The 18,122-nt window shown below is 37.1% G+C and overlaps 11 non-coding genes across 11 annotated transcripts; all 11 read right to left on the bottom strand.

The window, feature by feature from the left end:
• Positions 1-573: 573 nt before the first annotated feature.
• Positions 574-692, bottom strand: LOC134849993 (5S ribosomal RNA). The gene has a single exon (XR_010163973.1). It is a non-coding gene; the product is annotated as a 5S ribosomal RNA (ribosomal RNA).
• Positions 693-1,847: 1,155 nt separating this feature from the next.
• On the bottom strand, positions 1,848-1,966 carry LOC134849981 (5S ribosomal RNA). Its single transcript, XR_010163962.1, has one exon. It is a non-coding gene; the product is annotated as a 5S ribosomal RNA (ribosomal RNA).
• A 1,155-nt stretch (positions 1,967-3,121) lies between these two features.
• Positions 3,122-3,240, bottom strand: LOC134850194 (5S ribosomal RNA). Its single transcript, XR_010164164.1, has one exon. It is a non-coding gene; the product is annotated as a 5S ribosomal RNA (ribosomal RNA).
• Positions 3,241-4,396: 1,156 nt separating this feature from the next.
• Positions 4,397-4,515, bottom strand: LOC134848950 (5S ribosomal RNA). Its single transcript, XR_010162999.1, has one exon. It is a non-coding gene; the product is annotated as a 5S ribosomal RNA (ribosomal RNA).
• Positions 4,516-5,670: 1,155 nt separating this feature from the next.
• On the bottom strand, positions 5,671-5,789 carry LOC134850195 (5S ribosomal RNA). The gene has a single exon (XR_010164165.1). It is a non-coding gene; the product is annotated as a 5S ribosomal RNA (ribosomal RNA).
• Positions 5,790-6,946: 1,157 nt separating this feature from the next.
• Positions 6,947-7,065, bottom strand: LOC134849969 (5S ribosomal RNA). The gene has a single exon (XR_010163951.1). It is a non-coding gene; the product is annotated as a 5S ribosomal RNA (ribosomal RNA).
• A 1,158-nt stretch (positions 7,066-8,223) lies between these two features.
• Positions 8,224-8,342, bottom strand: LOC134849957 (5S ribosomal RNA). The gene has a single exon (XR_010163940.1). It is a non-coding gene; the product is annotated as a 5S ribosomal RNA (ribosomal RNA).
• Positions 8,343-9,501: 1,159 nt separating this feature from the next.
• LOC134849210 (5S ribosomal RNA) lies at positions 9,502-9,620 on the bottom strand. Its single transcript, XR_010163247.1, has one exon. It is a non-coding gene; the product is annotated as a 5S ribosomal RNA (ribosomal RNA).
• Positions 9,621-10,679: 1,059 nt separating this feature from the next.
• LOC134849946 (5S ribosomal RNA) lies at positions 10,680-10,798 on the bottom strand. The gene has a single exon (XR_010163929.1). It is a non-coding gene; the product is annotated as a 5S ribosomal RNA (ribosomal RNA).
• Positions 10,799-11,960: 1,162 nt separating this feature from the next.
• On the bottom strand, positions 11,961-12,079 carry LOC134849096 (5S ribosomal RNA). The gene has a single exon (XR_010163138.1). It is a non-coding gene; the product is annotated as a 5S ribosomal RNA (ribosomal RNA).
• A 1,162-nt stretch (positions 12,080-13,241) lies between these two features.
• LOC134849094 (5S ribosomal RNA) lies at positions 13,242-13,360 on the bottom strand. Its single transcript, XR_010163136.1, has one exon. It is a non-coding gene; the product is annotated as a 5S ribosomal RNA (ribosomal RNA).
• Between the last annotated feature and the right edge of the window lie 4,762 nt (positions 13,361-18,122).

Raw genomic sequence — 18,122 nt, 5'->3', positions numbered from 1 at the left:
GTTTTGGGCTCGTTAGAATTTTCATGAGCTCAAATTTATGAAACGAGATGAAAAAAATGAACTTTGAAAAAAAAAATTTTGAAAATTTCATTTTTTGCACCACGCTCGATTAGGCTTAACTTTTTGGTATCACCGAGATTTCAAAAGCTTATAACTTCGTGTTGGACCGACGAAATTGGTTCATTTTCTCAGTCCTCCAAGATTTGACTATGATATTGTGATCCAAATAATAAAATTTGGAAATTTTAAAATTTTTGGGCAAGTTATGGCCGTTCGCGCAATTCACCAGGCTCGATTGGGCTTATTTTTTTGACATCACCGAAATTCAAAAGGCTATAACTCAAAGACCCCAAAAGTTATCTCCAATATTTTTGACCTATCAGCAGCTGATTGTACACAAAATTGATACTGCAAAAGAAATTTTCCGGTTTTCTTTTGTTTTGGCTAAAATTTGACCCATTGAAAATTTTTGCACCACGCTCGATTAGGCTTAACTTTTTGACATCACCGAACTTTAAACAGCAATAACTCTTAGCGCATAAAAGTAAAAGAATTACTTTTGCTTTAAATAAAAGCCTACAACACCTGGTGTTCCCAGGCGGTCTCCCATCCAAGTACTAACCAGGCCCAATGTTGCTTAACTTCGGTGATCGGACGAGAACCGGTGCATTCAACATGGTATGGTCGTAGGCATTTGAGTTACTCCGCTTTCATTTATATCCTTACTAGCTTATGTCTATGTACATTACTTTTAAAACACTCGCCCTCGCGCGAGAGTAAAAATATGCTCTTATACCATGTAAAATTTTGCACACTCACGTTATAATTTATGCATTTCAAACAAAATACTGAAAATTGACATTGTTTGGAATTTTTTTGGCCCAATGTGTTTTATGGCCAAATCAGCTGGTCAAAACCTTTGGAGCGTGTACAGGGTGCCTTGAATGATCATCTATGGCATGATAGCCGCACATCTACTGTAAGTGGCATATGATTGAATACCAGCCAGGATACTGTCAGTTGCTTTTAGCCTAATTGTTGTGATAAACTTATTAAATAGGTAAGTATTCAAATCTATTTGATAAGTTTTCTTTGAATGCATTCTGCGACAGCGGAGGGCAGCCCAATTCTCTTGAAAAATGCAAGAAAAAAAATTGCACTAACATAAAAGTTAGCTTTTAGGCCGATTTTCGTCCAAAATGGCCGAAATTCGGGTCCCCCCAAATTTTCAACTGATGATTACTCCACGTACACTTGAGCTACAAACGTCGTTTTGGGCTCGTTGGAATTTTCCTGAGCTCAAATTTATGAAACAAGATGAAAAAAATGAACTTTGAGCAAAAAACAAAATTTTGAAAATTTAATTTTTTGCACCACGCTCGATTAGGCTTAACTTTTTGGTATCACCGAGATTTCAAAAGCTTATAACTTTGTGTTGGACTGACAAAATTGGTTCATTTTCTCAGTCCCCCAAGATTCGACTATGATCTTGTGATCCAAATAATAAAATTTGGAAATTTTAAAATTTTTGGGCAAGTTATGGCCGTTCGCGCAATTCACCAGGCTCGATTGGGCTTATTTTTTTGACATCATCGAAATTCAAAAGGCTATAACTCAAAGACCCCAAAAGTTATCTCCATTATTTTTGTTCTATCAGCAGCTGATTGTACACAAAATTGATACTGCAAAAGAAATTTTTCGGTTTTCTTTTGTTTTGGCCAAAATTTGACCCATTGAAAATTTTTGCACCACGCTCGATTAGGCTTAACTTTTTGACATCACCGAACTTTAAACAGCAATAACTCTTAGCGCATAAAAGTAAAAGAATTATTTTTGCTTTAAATAAAAGCCTACAACACCTGGTGTTCCCAGGCGGTCTCCCATCCAAGTACTAACCAGGCCCAATGTTGCTTAACTTCGGTGATCGGACGAGAACCGGTGCATTCAACATGGTATGGTCGTAGGCATTTGAGTTACTCCGCTTTCATTTATATCCTTACTAGCTTATGTCTATGTACATTACTTTTAAAACACTCGCCCTCGCGCGAGAGTAAAAAGATGCTCTTATACCATGTAAAATTTTGCACGCTCACGTTATAATTTATGCATTTCAAACAAAATACTGAAAATTGACATTGTTTGGAATTTTTTTGGCCCAATGTGTTTTATGGCCAAATCAGCTGGTCAAAACCTTTGGAGCGTGTACAGGGTGCCTTGAACGATCATCTATGGCATGATAGCCGCACATCCACTGTAAGTGGCATATGATTGAATACCAGCCAGGATACTGTCAGTTGCTTTTAGCCTAATTGTTGTGATAAACTTATTAAATAGGTAAGTATTCAAATCTATTTGATAAGTTTTCTTTGAATGCATTCTGCGACAGCGGAGGGCAGCCCAATTCTCTTGAAAAATGCAAGAAAAAAAATTGCACTAACATAAAAGTTAGCTTTTAGGCCGATTTTCGTCCAAAATGGCCGAAATTCGGGTCCCCCCAAATTTTCAACTGATGATTACTCCACGTACACTTGAGCTACAAACGTCGTTTTGGGCTCGTTGGAGTTTTCCTGAGCTCAAATTTATGAAACAAGATGAAAAAAATGAACTTTGAGCAAAAAACAAAATTTTGAAAATTTAATTTTTTGCACCACGCTCGATTAGGCTTAACTTTTTGGTATCACCGAGATTTCAAAAGCTTATAACTTTGTGTTGGACCGACAAAATTGGTTCATTTTCTCAGTCCCCCAAGATTCGACTATGATCTTGTGATCCAAATAATAAAATTTGGAAATTTTAAAATTTTTGGGCAAGTTATGGCCGTTCGCGCAATTCACCAGGCTCGATTGGGCTTATTTTTTTGACATCATCGAAATTCAAAAGGCTATAACTCAAAGACCCCAAAAGTTATCTCCATTATTTTTGTTCTATCAGCAGCTGATTGTACACAAAATTGATCCTGCAAAAGAAATTTTTCGGTTTTCTTTTGTTTTGGCCAAAATTTGACCCATTGAAAATTTTTGCACCACGCTCGATTAGGCTTAACTTTTTGACATCACCGAACTTTAAACAGCAATAACTCTTAGCGCATAAAAGTAAAAGAATTATTTTTGCTTTAAATAAAAGCCTACAACACCTGGTGTTCTCAGGCGGTCTCCCATCCAAGTACTAACCAGGCCCAATGTTGCTTAACTTCGGTGATCGGACGAGAACCGGTGCATTCAACATGGTATGGTCGTAGGCATTTGAGTTACTCCGCTTTCATTTATATCCTTACTAGCTTATGTCTATGTACATTACTTTTAAAACACTCGCCCTCGCGCGAGAGTAAAAAGATGCTCTTATACCATGTAAAATTTTGCACGCTCACGTTATAATTTATGCATTTCAAACAAAATACTGAAAATTGACATTGTTTGGAATTTTTTGGGCCCAATGTGTTTTATGGCCAAATCAGCTGGTCAAAACCTATGGAGCGTGTACAAGGTGCCTTGAATGACCATCTATGGCATGATAGCTGCACATCCACTGTAAGTGGCATATGATTGAATACCAGCCAGGATACTGTCAGTTGCTTTTAGCCTAATTGTTGTGATAAACTTATTAAATAGGTAAGTATTCAAATCTATTTGATAAAATTTCTTTGAATGCTGCGACAGCGGAGGGCAGCCCAATTGTCTTGAAAAATGCAAGAAAAAAAATTGCACTAACTTAAAAATTAGCTTTTAGGCCGATTTTCGTCCAAAATGGCCGAAATTCGGGTCCCCCCAAATTTTCAACTGATGATTACTCCACGTACACTTGAGCTACAAACGTCGTTTTGGGCTCGTTGGAATTGTCCTGAGCTCAAATTTATGAAACGAGATGAAAAAAATGAACTTTGAACGAAAAAAAAACAAAAATTTTGAAAATTTCATTTTTTGCAACACGCTCGATTAGGCTTAACTTTTTGGTATCACCGAGATTTCAAAAGCTTATAACTTTGTGTTGGACCGACGAAATTGGTTCATTTTCTCAGTCCTCCAAGATTTGACTATGATCTTGTGATCCAAATAATAAAATTTGGAAATTTTAAAATTTTTGGGCAAGTTATGGCCGTTCGCGCAATTCACCAGGCTCGATTGGGCTTATTTTTTTGACATCACCGAAATTCAAAAGGCTATAACTCAAAGACCCCACAAGTTTTTTCCATTATTTTTGACCTATCAGCAGCTGATTGTACACAAAATTGATACTGCAAAAGAAATTTTTCGGTTTTCTTTTGTTTTGGCCAAAATTTGACCCATTGAAAATTTTTGCACCACGCTCGATTAGGCTTAACTTTTTGACATCACCGAACTTTAAACAGCAATAACTCTTAGCGCATAAAAGTAAAAGAATTATTTTTGCTTTAAATAAAAGCCTACAACACCTGGTGTTCCCAGGCGGTCTCCCATCCAAGTACTAACCAGGCCCAATGTTGCTTAACTTCGGTGATCGGACGAGAACCGGTGCATTCAACATGGAATGGTCGTAGGCATTTGAGTTACTCCGCTTTCATTTATATCCTTACTAGCTTATGTCTATGTACATTACTTTTAAAACACTCGCCCTCGCGCGAGAGTAAAAAGATGCTCTTATACCATGTAAAATTTTGCACGCTCACGTTATAATTTATGCATTTCAAACAAAATACTGAAAATTGACATTGTTTGGAATTTTTTTGGCCCAATGTGTTTTATGGCCAAATCAGCTGGTCAAAACCTTTGGAGCGTGTACAGGGTGCCTTGAATGATCATCTATGGCATGATAGCCGCACATCCACTGTAAGTGGCATATGATTGAATACCAGCCAGGATACTGTCAGTTGCTTTTAGCCTAATTGTTGTGATAAACTTATTAAATAGGTAAGTATTCAAATCTATTTGATAAGTTTTCTTTGAATGCATTCTGCGACAGCGGAGGGCAGCCCAATTCTCTTGAAAAATGCAAGAAAAAAAATTGCACTAACATAAAAGTTAGCTTTTAGGCCGATTTTCGTCCAAAATGGCCGAAATTCGGGTCCCCCCAAATTTTCAACTGATGATTACTCCACGTACACTTGAGCTACAAACGTCGTTTTGGGCTCGTTGGAATTTTCCTGAGCTCAAATTTATGAAACAAGATGAAAAAAATGAACTTTGAGCAAAAAACAAAATTTTGAAAATTTAATTTTTTGCACCACGCTCGATTAGGCTTAACTTTTTGGTATCACCGAGATTTCAAAAGCTTATAACTTTGTGTTGGACCGACAAAATTGGTTCATTTTCTCAGTCCCCCAAGATTCGACTATGATCTTGTGATCCAAATAATAAAATTTGGAAATTTTAAAATTTTTGGGCAAGTTATGGCCGTTCGCGCAATTCACCAGGCTCGATTGGGCTTATTTTTTTGACATCATCGAAATTCAAAAGGCTATAACTCAAAGACCCCAAAAGTTATCTCCATTATTTTTGTTCTATCAGCAGCTGATTGTACACAAAATTGATACTGCAAAAGAAATTTTTCGGTTTTCTTTTGTTTTGGCCAAAATTTGACCCATTGAAAATTTTTGCACCACGCTCGATTAGGCTTAACTTTTTGACATCACCGAACTTTAAACAGCAATAACTCTTAGCGCATAAAAGTAAAAGAATTATTTTTGCTTTAAATAAAAGCCTACAACACCTGGTGTTCCCAGGCGGTCTCCCATCCAAGTACTAATCAGGCCCAATGTTGCTTAACTTCGGTGATCGGACGAGAACCGGTGCATTCAACATGGTATGGTCGTAGGCATTTGAGTTACTCCGCTTTCATTTATATCCTTACTAGCTTATGTCTATGTACATTACTTTTAAAACACTCGCCCTCGCGCGAGAGTAAAAAGTTGCTCTTATACCATGTAAAATTTTGCACGCTCACGTTATAATTTATGCATTTCAAACAAAATACTGAAAATTGACATTGTTTGGAATTTTTTGGGCCCAATGTGTTTTATGGCCAAATCAGCTGGTCAAAACCTATGGAGCGTGTACAAGGTGCCTTGAATGACCATCTATGGCATGATAGCCGCACATCCACTGTAAGTGGCATATGATTGAATACCAGCCAGGATACTGTCAGTTGCTTTTAGCCTAATTGTTGTGATAAACTTATTAAATAGGTAAGTATTCAAATCTATTTGATAAAATTTCTTTGAATGCTGCGACAGCGGAGGGCAGCCCAATTGTCTTGAAAAATGCAAGAAAAAAAATTGCACTAACTTAAAAATTAGCTTTTAGGCCGATTTTCGTCCAAAATGGCCGAAATTCGGGTCCCCCCAAATTTTCAACTGATGATTACTCCACGTACACTTGAGCTACAAACGTCGTTTTGGGCTCGTTGGAATTGTCCTGAGCTCAAATTTATGAAACGAGATGAAAAAAATGAACTTTGAACGAAAAAAAAAACAAAAATTTTGAAAATTTCATTTTTTGCAACACGCTCGATTAGGCTTAACTTTTTGGTATCACCGAGATTTCAAAAGCTTATAACTTTGTGTTGGACCGACGAAATTTGTTCATTTTCTCAGTCCTCCAAGATTTGACTATGATCTTGTGATCCAAATAATAAAATTTGGAAATTTTAAAATTTTTGGGCAAGTTATGGCCGTTCGCGCAATTCACCAGGCTCGATTGGGCTTATTTTTTTGACATCACCGAAATTCAAAAGGCTATAACTCAAAGACCCCAAAAGTTATCTCCATTATTTTTGACCTATCAGCAGCTGATTGTACACAAAATTGATACTGCAAAAGAAATTTTTCGGTTTTCTTTTGTTTTGGCCAAAATTTGACCCATTGAAAGTTTTTGCACCACGCTCGATTAGGCTTAACTTTTTGACATCACCGAGTTTTAAACAGCAATAACTCTTAGCGCATAAAAGTAAAAGAATTACTTTTGCTTTAAATAAAAGCCTACAACACCTGGTGTTCCCAGGCGGTCTCCCATCCAAGTACTAACCAGGCCCAATGTTGCTTAACTTCGGTGATCGGACGAGAACCGGTGCATTCAACATGGTATGGTCGTAGGCATTTGAGTTACTCCGCTTTCATTTATATCCTTACTAGCTTATGTCTATGTACATTACTTTTTAAACACTCGCCCTCGCGCGAGAGTAAAAATATGCTCTTATACCATGTAAAATTTTGCACGCTCACGTTATAATTTATGCATTTCAAACAAAATACTGAAAATTGACATTGTTTGGAACTTTTTTGGCCCAATGTGTTTTATGGCCAAATCAGCTGGTCAAAACCTATGGAGCGTGTACAAGGTGCCTTGAATGACCATCTATGGCATGATAGCCGCACATCCACTGTAAGTGGCATATGATTGAATACCAGCCAGGATACTGTCAGTTGCTTTAAGCCTAATTGTTGTGATAAACTTATTAAATAGGTAAGTATTCAAATCTATTTGATAAGTTTTCTTTGAATGCACTCTGCGACAGCGGAGGGCAGCCCAATTCTCTTGAAAAAAGCAAGAAAAAAATTGAACTAACTTAAAAGTTAGCTTTTAGGCCGATTTTCGTCCAAAATGGCCGATATTCGGGTCCCCCCAAATTTTCAACTGATGATTACTTCACGTACACTTGAGCTACAAACGTCGTTTTGGGCTCGTTGGAATTTTCCTGAGCTCAAATTTATGAAACAAGATGAAAAAATGAACTTTGAACGAAAAAAAAACAAAAATTTTGAAAATTTCATTTTTTGCACCACGCTCGATTAGGCTTAACTTTTTTGTATCACCGAGATTTCAAAAGCTTATAACTTTGTGTTAGACCGACGAAATTGGTTCATTTTCTCAGTCCCCCAAGATTCGACTATGATCTTGTGATCCAAATAATAAAATTTGGAAATTTTATAATTTTTGGGCAAGTTATGGCCGTTCGCGCAATTCACCAGGCTCGATTGGGCTTATTTTTTTGACATCACCGAAATTCAAAAGGCTATAACTCAAAGACCCCAAAAGTTATCTCCATTATTTTTGACCTATCAGCAGCTGATTGTACACAAAATTGATACTGCAAAAGAAATTTTTCGGTTTTCTTTTGTTTAGGCCAAAATTTGACCCATTGAAAATTTTTGCACCACGCTCGATTAGGCTTAACTTTTTGACATCACCGAACTTTAAACAGCAATAACTCTTAGCGCATAAAAGTAAAAGAATTACTTTTGCTTTAAATAAAAGCCTACAACACCTGGTGTTCCCAGGCGGTCTCCCATCCAAGTACTAACCAGGCCCAATGTTGCTTAACTTCGGTGATCGGACGAGAACCGGTGCATTCAACATGGTATGGTCGTAGGCATTTGAGTTACTCCGCTTTCATTTATATCCTTACTAGATTATGTCTATGTACATTACTTTTAAAACACTCGCCCTCGCGCGAGAGTAAAAATATGCTCTTATACCATGTAAAATTTTGCACGCTCAAGTTATAATTTATGCATTTCAAACAAAATACTGAAAATTGACTTGTATGGAACTTTTTTGGCCCAATGTGTTTTAGGGCCAAATCAGCTTGTCAAAACCTATGGAGCGTGTACAAGGTGCCTTGAATGACCTTCTATGGCATGATAGCCGCACATCCACTGTAAGTGGCATATGATTGAGTACCAGCCAGGATACTGTCAGTTGCTTTAAGCCTAATTGTTGTGATAAACTTATTAAATAGGTAAGTATTCAAATCTATTTGATAAGTTTTCTTTGAATGCACTCTGCGACAGCGGAGGGCAGCCCAATTCTCTTGAAAAATGCAAGAAAAAAAATTGCACTAACTTAAAAGTTAGCTTTTAGGCCGATTTTCGTCCAAAATGGCCGAAATTCGGGTCACCCCAAATTTTCAACTGATGATTACTCCACGTACACTTGAGCTACAAACGTCGTTTTGGGCTCGTTGGAATTTTCCTGAGCTCAAATTTATGAAACAAGATGAAAAAATTGAACTTTGAACGAAAAAAAAAAAAATTTTTTGAAAATTTCATTTTTTGCACCACGCTCGATTAGGCTTAACTTTTTGGTATCACCGAGATTTCAAAAGCTTATAACTTTGTGTTGGACCGACGAAATTGGTTCATTTTCTCAGTCCCCCAAGATTTGACTATGATCTTGTGATCCAAATAATAAAATTTGGAAATTTTAAAATTTTTGGGCAAGTTATGGCCGTTCGCGCAATTCACCAGGCTCGATTGGGCTTATTTTTTTGACATCACCGAAATTCAAAAGGCTATAACTCAGTGACCCCAAAAGTTATCTCCATTATTTTTGACCTATCAGCAGCTGATTGTACACAAGATTGATACTGCAAAAGAAATTTTTCGGTTTTCTTTGGTTTTGGCCAAAATTTGACCCATTGAAAACTTTTGCACCACGCTCGATTAGGCTTAACTTTTTGACATCACCGAACTTTAAACAGCAATAACTCTTAGCGCATAAAAGTAAAAGAATTACTTTTGCTTTAAATAAAAACCTACAACACCTGGTGTACCCAGGCAGTCTCCCATCCAAGTACTAACCAGGCCCAATGTTGCTTAACTTCGGTGATCGGACGAGAACCGGTGCATTCAACATGGTATGGTCGTAGGCATTTGAGTTACTCCGCTTTCATTTATATCTTTACTAGCTTATGTCTATGTACATTACTTTTAAAACACTCGCCCTCGCGCGAGAGTAAAAATATGCTCTTATACCATGTAAAATTTTGCACGCTCACGTTATAATTTATGCATTTCAAACAAAATACTGAAAATTGACATTGTTTGGAATTTTTTTGGCCCAATGTGTTTTATGGCCAAATCAGCTGGTCAAAACCTTTGGAGCGTGTACAGGGTGCCTTGAATGATCATCTATGGCATGATAGCCGCACATCCACTGTAAGTGGCATATGATTGAATACCAGCCAGGATACTGTCAGTTGCTTTTAGCCTAATTGTTGTGATAAACTTATTAAATAGGTAAGTATTCAAATCTATTTGATAAGTTTTCTTTGAATGCATTCTGCGACAGCGGAGGGCAGCCCAATTCTCTTGAAAAATGCAAGAAAAAAAATTGCACTAACATAAAAGTTAGCTTTTAGGCCGATTTTCGTGAGCTCAAATTTATGAAACAAGATGAAAAAAATGAACTTTGAACGAAAAAAAAACAAAAATTTTGAAAATTTCCTTTTTTGCACCACGCTCGATTATGCTTAATTTTTTGGTATCACCGAGATTTCAAAAGCTTATAACTTCGTGTTGGACCGACGAAATTGGTTCATTTTCTCAGTCCACCAAAATTTGACTATGATCTTGTGATCCAAATAATAAAATTTGGAAATTTTAAAATTTTTGGGCAAGTTATGGCCGTTCGCGCAATTCACCAGGCTCGATTGGGCTTATTTTTTTGACATCCCCGAAATTTAAAAGGCTATAACTCAAAGACCCCAAAAGTTATCTCCATTATTTTTGACCTATCAGCAGCTTATTGTACACAAAATTGATACTGCAAAAGAAATTTTTCGGTTTTCTTTTGTTTTGGTCAAAATTTGACCCATTGAAAATTTTTGCACCACGCTCGATTAGGCTTAACTTTTTGACATCACCGAACTTTAAACAGCAATAAATCTTAGCGCATAAAAGTAAAAGAATTAATTTTGCTTTAAATAAAAGCCTACAACACCTGGTGTTCCCAGGCGGTCTCCCATCCAAGTACTAACCAGGCCCAATGTTGCTTAACTTCGGTGATCGGACGAGAACCGGTGCATTCAACATGGTATGGTCGTAGGCGTTTGAGTTACTCCGCTTTCATTTATATCCTTACTAGCTTATGTCTATGTACAATACTTTTAAAACACTCGCCCTCGCGCGAGAGTAAAAATATGCTCTTATATCATGTAAAATTTTGCACGCTCACGTTATAATTTATGCATTTCAAACAAAATACTGAAAATTGACATTGTTTGGAATTTTTCTGGCCCAATGTGTTTAATGGCCAAATCAGCTGGTCAAAACCTATGGAGCGTGTACAATGTGCCTTGAATGACCATATATGGCATGATAGCCGCACATCAACTGTAAGTGGCATATGATTGAATACCAGCCAGGATACTGTCAGTTGCTTTTAGCCTAATTGTTGTGATAAACTTATTAAATAGGTAAGTATTCAAATCTATTTGATAAGTTTTCTTTGAATGCACTCTGCGACAGCGGAGGGCAGCCCAATTCTCTTGAAAAATGCTAGAAAAAAAATTGCACTAACTTAAAAGTTAGCTTTTAGGCCGATTTTCGTCCAAAATGGCCGAAATTCGGGTCCCCCCAAATTTTCAACTGATGATTACTCCACGTACACTTGAGCTACAAACGTCGTTTTGGGCTCGTTGGAATTGTCCTGAGCTCAAATTTATGAAACGAGATGAAAAAAATGAACTTTGAACGAAAAAAAAAAACAAAAATTTAGAAAATTTCATTTTTTGCACCACGCTCGATTAGGCTTAACTTTTTGGTATCACCGAGATTTCAAAAGCTTATAACTTTGTGTTGGACCGACGAAATTGGTTCATTTTCTCAGTCCCCCAAGTTTTGACTATGATCTTGTGATCCAAATAATAAAATTTGGAAATTTTAAAATTTTTGGGCAAGTTATGGCCGTTCGCGCAATTCACCAGGCGCGATTGGGCTTATTTTTTTGACATCACCGAAATTCAAAAGGCTATAACTCAAAGACCCCAAAAATTATCTCCCTTATTTTTGACCTATCAGCAGCTGATTGTACACAAAATTGATACTGCAAAAGAAATTTTTCGGTTTTCTTTTGTTTTGGCCAAAATTTGACCCATTGAAATTTTTTTTCACCACGCTCGATTAGGCTTAACTTTTTGACATCACCGAATTTAAACAGCAATAACTCATAGCGCATAAAAGTAAAAGAATTACTTTTGCTTTAAATAAAAGCCTACAACACCTGGTGTTCCCAGGCGGTCTCCCATCCAAGTACTAACCAGGCTCAATGTTGCTTAACTTCGGTGATCGGACGAGAACCGGTGCATTCAACATGGTATGGTCGTAGGCATTTGAGTTACTCCGCTTTCATTTATATCCTTACTAGCTTATGTCTATGTACATTACTTTTAAAACACTCGCCCTCGCGCGAGAGTAAAAATATACTCTTATACCATGTAAAATTTTGCACGCTCACGTTATAATTTATGCATTTCAAACAAAATACTGAAAATTGACATTGTTTGGAATTTTTTTGGCCCAATGTGTTTTATGGCCAAATCAGCTGGTCAAAACCTATGGAGCGTGTACAAGGTGCCTTGAATGACCATCTATGGCATGATAGCCGCACATCCACTGTAAGTGGCATATGATTGAATACCAGCCAGGATACTGTCAGTTGCTTTTAGACTAATTGTTGTGATAAACTTATTAAATAGGTAAGTATTCAAATCTATTTGATAAGTTTTCTTTGAATGCACTCTGCGACAGCGGAGGGCAGCCCAATTCTCTTGAAAATTGCAAGAAAAAAAATTGCACTAACTTAAAAGTTAGCTTTTAGGCCGATTTTCGTCCAAAATGGCCGAAATTCGGGTCCCCCCAAATTTTCAACTGATGATTACTCCACGTACACTTGAGCTACAAACGTCGTTTTGGGCTCGTTGGAATTTTCCTGAGCTCAAATTTATGAAACGAGATGAAAAAAATGAACTTTGAACGAAAAAAAAAACAAAAATTTAGAAAATTTCATTTTTTGCACCACGCTCGATTAGGCTTAACTTTTTGGTATCACCGAGATTTCAAAAGCTTATAACTTTGTGTTGGACCGACGAAATTGGTTAATTTTCTCAGTCCCCCAAGTTTTGACTATGATCTTGTGATCCAAATAATAAAATTTGGAAATTTTAAAATTTTTGGGCAAGTTATGGCCGTTCGCGCAATTCACCAGGCGCGATTGGGCTTATTTTTTTGACATCACCGAAATTCAAAAGGCTATAACTCAAAGACCCCAAAAATTATCTCCCTTATTTTTGACCTATCAGCAGCTGATTGTACACAAAATTGATACTGCAAAAGAAATTTTTCGGTTTTTTTTTTGTTTTGGCCAAAATTTGACCCATTGAAATTTTTTTTCACCACGCTCGATTAGGCTTAACTTTTTGACATCACCGAATTTAAACAGCAATAACTCATAGCGCATAAAAGTAAAAGAATTACTTTTGCTTTAAATAAAAGCCTACAACACCTGGTGTTCCCAGGCGGTCTCCCATCCAAGTACTAACCAGGCTCAATGTTGCTTAACTTCGGTGATCGGACGAGAACCGGTGCATTCAACATGGTATGGTCGTAGGCATTTGAGTTACTCCGCTTTCATTTATATCCTTACTAGCTTATGTCTATGTACATTACTTTTAAAACACTCGCCCTCGCGCGAGAGTAAAAATATACTCTTATACCATGTAAAATTTTGCACGCTCACGTTATAATTTATGCATTTCAAACAAAATACTGAAAATTGACATTGTTTGGAATTTTTTTGGCCCAATGTGTTTTATGGCCAAATCAGCTGGTCAAAACCTATGGAGCGTGTACAAGGTGCCTTGAATGACCATCTATGGCATGATAGCCGCACATCCACTGTAAGTGGCATATGATTGAATACCAGCCAGGATACTGTCAGTTGCTTTTAGACTAATTGTTGTAATAAACTTATTAAATAGGTAAGTATTCAAATCTATTTGATAAGTTTTCTTTGAATGCACTCTGCGACAGCGGAGAGCAGCCCAATTCTCTCGAAAAATGCAAGAAAAAAAATTGCACTAACTTAAAAGTTAGCTTTTAGGCCGATTTTCGTCCAAAATGGCCGAAATTCGGGTCCCCCCAAATTTTCAACTGATGATTACTCCACGTACACTTGAGCTACAAACGTCGTTTTGGGCTCTTTGGAATTGTCCTGAGCTCAAATTTATGAAACGAGATGAAAAAAATGAACTTTGAACGAAAAAAAAACAAAAATTTAGAAAATTTCATTTTTTGCACCACGCTCGATTAGTGAGTTAGGACCGAGTTGGTTAACTCATAGAGTAATTTCGGATAGGGTACACCGTCTGCTCGTCACGCTATCTTATTTTCGGCCGGATAGATTCGTGCAACTTCTTAGTCTAATACCGATCCTAATCTTACTCTTATACTATCTAGTCTCAGGTTGTTTAACTAGTCTCTGCTAGGCTCAATAGATCTAGGGTATACTGGTTTATTGCGGTTGCTGAAGTGCTCGGGAGAGTCCAACTAATTTCTAAGTTAAATTCAAATCTCTCTGGTGCTGAAATTACAAGTAACTTCAGCACTTACAAATAAGTGGGTTGTTAGTTAGATGGATCATGATTGGTTAATATTAAATACTTTACATTGGTAAAATATCTAAATTATCCAATCATAAAATGTAGTTTAGATCAGGTTCCACCCATCCGGGTTTTACAGAGTTTTTTAGAATAGTTCTTCTGCAATTCGAAGGATGGATGATGGAAGTTGGTGTTTGGCGAACATCTTATTTCTTCTGTTTCCTTTTTGTTAAAGAAGTTCCAGGAAGCTGGAGTTAGAGACATAAGACGTTGTGTCTTCTAGTGACAACGACTAAGTCTTTGCAACAAACTCAAATCTGATTTCAGAATGGTTGGCTATGTCAGGTTTTTCTGTTCTGCGTGGAGAACTTCTTTTGTGTCTGGTCTAGTTTGGGAATGGCGTGGAGATTGTGCGTGGAGGGGATGCCTGGTTACTCGGATCTGTACGTATACTTGAACATCGAGGTGGTCATTGGTCTAGTTCAATGAAGTCCTTTTCTGCGAAGTCAAGTCGTACTCTAAATCCTTTGAGTTGTGATTGTGAGTGGCATATCGATTGTGGTTGGTCATTCTCTCTCGAGTGTAGTGGGGTCGTTTTGTCTTTGGATGTTCGTCCTTGGTGTTGTATTCTGATCTATGTATTGCATAATGTAATTTACATTTTATAAAACATTTATTAGTTTAATATTTTTTAATTATGATTTTAGTTAGTTGTTTTCACAAAAGCTTTTTGTTTTAGTTCGGTTATTTTGAAGAGTTACTCACACTTGAGTAGCTCTTATTAAAAATAGAGGTGTGGTCACAAAGCGTGGATGTAGCACGGTGGGTTAGGCCGGCTATAGAGCATGCTCAGGACGTCCTTCCTGGTGGGTTAGGCCAGGAGTGGGAGTATGATTTCATGCGGTTTTTGTGAGGGGTCCTGTTATGTGACAACGTTTTATGTTGGGTTTGTTGTGGTTTTTCTTATGTTTTGTTGGTTGTGTCCTTTTTTCAAAAATCAAATTGTTTGTGGTATGGGTTTGTCTTTCGACTTTTTTGTGTTTTATTATTTCTTTCTTAGAATTTATAATAGTCTTCAAAAGAATAAATTATCCAGTTTTAAACTGGGTTAATCCGGTTTGGGTACCGTTGGTTTCCTTTTCTTAGTCATGCTGTTATTCTATGATTTGTGGTATTTAGTAAGCTGCGTTGGTTAGTTTTGTTTAGTATATGATTCCTTTCCAACCGGGTTAAAGGAAAGTTTGAAACATGTTATTATATGTTAGAGTTGTTGAGTGTGAAAACTTGAAACTGAAATTCATTATTTTAAATAATTCTTCGTGGGCGAGCTGTGCGAGTGTGGATAGAATTTCTGTGCGAATGAATGAAAATATCAAAAGGTTAGTACTGCAATTGCATTTTATTAATTTACTGCATAGAATTTGTAAATTTACTGCTAGTTATGGGGGAATTTTAAGTTACAAATTTTCATCATAATTAGATTTACTGCTTGTGGGAAAAATTTTAGAAATGAATTTATTGCATTGGTATTAAATTTATAAATTTATAAGTGTAAGAGATTAATAGAATTGTTGAAGTCTGTTTGATGAAATTTGCGATCTTTATTTGTTTTTTGTGGTTTTTGTAGGTGATCGTCGGATGAAGGCTAAAAATCTAAGGAAAACATGGATAAAGTATGGTGAGTTTTTTAATATTTCAATTAGTTAGTTATATTCATTTGATTCATACTTACCTGTTAGTCGTCGGGGAAAAAACCGTGAGGGAAGATGTCGTGAATTAGTTCTGAAGTTGTTAGTAGTTTAGCTAAGATGCGGATGATATTTTTAGTCTGAAGCAGTGGCCAAAGCAATTGAAGTGCCTTAATAGTGGTTAGTTCTTCAGTGCCAACTGCAAACTCATAAGGTGTGTTTTGGATTAGATTATATAATTTGTGATTGAATTTAGTGTTGTGGATGAATTCTAAAATTGGGATTTCTATGGGTTGTACAAACTCGTGCGGGAGAAGGAAGGGTCGGGATTCTTCGGCGTTGAAGGTCTTGGTGATGGGACAGAAGATGTACATTTGGGTTATGGGGTCATAATTACGAAGAATACCATGAAGGTTAGTATCTTTAATACAGTATGTGAAATTTAGGAAAAATGGTGAAGTGTATTTGGAATTAATGAATTGAAAACGATGGTGTGGTTGTCTAGAGGGTGTGTGTAGGTCAAAGTGATTTTGGATGAAGCGATAATAACTATATGTGTGGGTTTGTTTAGTGCGCAACATAATATCGTGTGAGCAGTGTAAATCTCTTTCGTGTGGTGCAAGGAAATGAAAGGTTAGTGAAAATATTTGGAAGCGTTCTTTAAAACTTTCGTATGCTTGTGTGTCTGTTAGTGCTTCTGAAATAATGTGATCAAACTTTCGGTCGAAGATGTTTAGTGTGAATATATATGGTGTCTTGATGAAAAATTTCTCGGTAATTTGTGGATTAGCGAAGCGATCGTCGTCTAAGAATTGATCTTGGTTAGCTCTGATGATGTTGTGATCATAGTATTCGAGTGTATATTCGTTAGCTCTAGGTGCAGTGTGTGTTTTTAGTGATTTTTTATATCCAACGTAAGTAAATTGTCTAGCGGTTAGTGGTGTAGTGAGTCGATATAGCATGTCCGTATTTCGCTCTATATCGATGTGAGTGTTAGATAATGGTAAGCAAAGAGGGTTAGTAAAATGATAATATGAGGTCCAAGAGAGAGTGGGCATTAAAACGTATTCATCTACGAAGTTGCGTGTTTCGTTAGTGTCGTGGGGGGTGTTTAAGGTGTATTGTGGGAATGAGGGTAAGGTGATGGCTAAAAATTCTTTTGTGTTAGTATGCTTGGGGTGGTTGATGTATTCACGGGCTGTTCCTGGTTTTGCTGGGAAAGGATGGTTGGGGAACTTTCTTTTAAAAGTGCGGTAAGCTCTATTAGTGTTGAGTGAAGATTCAGTTGATGTGGATGATGGTGCTAATGATTCAGTATAATTTGAAGAGGGTGTAGGGGTAGGGGGGTTGGATGAATTTATTGTGGAGGATATTTGGTTTATGGTTGGGGTATTAAGGTGGTAGGGTTGTTGTTGAAGGGTAATAAAATTATCTAGCTCTGGGGAGATTCGGGGGGTGTCTGGAGAATGAGATGATTGGTCAGAATGGTATGAGGAGTAGGTTGGGGTAACTTGGGAAGCATAAGAGGGTGTGGGGGTGATTGGGTCAGGGTTATTGGATAATATGGGTTGAAAAGGGGGTTGAGAAAAATTAGAAGTGTTATGAAAATTATTGGATGGGGATGGTTCTGAGTCGGCAAATTCATCGGGGGTTTCAATATTCGGGTTATTGAGTTGTGAGATGGAATATAAAACTGAGATGTGTGAATTAGTATCGGAATTCATGCCTGATGTTACATTACTAGATGGAAAATCGGGTGGCGGAAAAGCAAAAAGTGGTATTATTGGGATTGGGGAGGTAAGATTGGTTGGGTGGGAATTTGATCGGTGTAGTGATCCAAGTTGGCGGCTCATCGTGGGCTAAAAAAATGATTATTTTGAGACTGAAAAGCGGTGGTATGGGGTTGTTCAATAATTTGTTCATAAGTATTATCATCTTGTGACTGGTGTGTTATTATATGTTGGATGGGACTTTGTGATGTGGTGAGTCGAAAATTTGGATTATGTGTGATGGCTAAATTTCGAAAATTTCGTGGGACTAGGGATAGTGGATGGTTATTTGGTAGGGGTGGTAATTGTGGTGCCG

Source organism: Symsagittifera roscoffensis, chromosome 6 (genome assembly GCF_963678635.1).
Source record: "Symsagittifera roscoffensis chromosome 6, txSymRosc1.1, whole genome shotgun sequence".
NCBI lineage: Eukaryota > Metazoa > Xenacoelomorpha > Acoela > Convolutidae > Symsagittifera > Symsagittifera roscoffensis.
The sequence above is the reverse complement of the archived record's forward strand: the minus strand, read 5'-3'. Positions and strand labels throughout refer to the sequence as shown.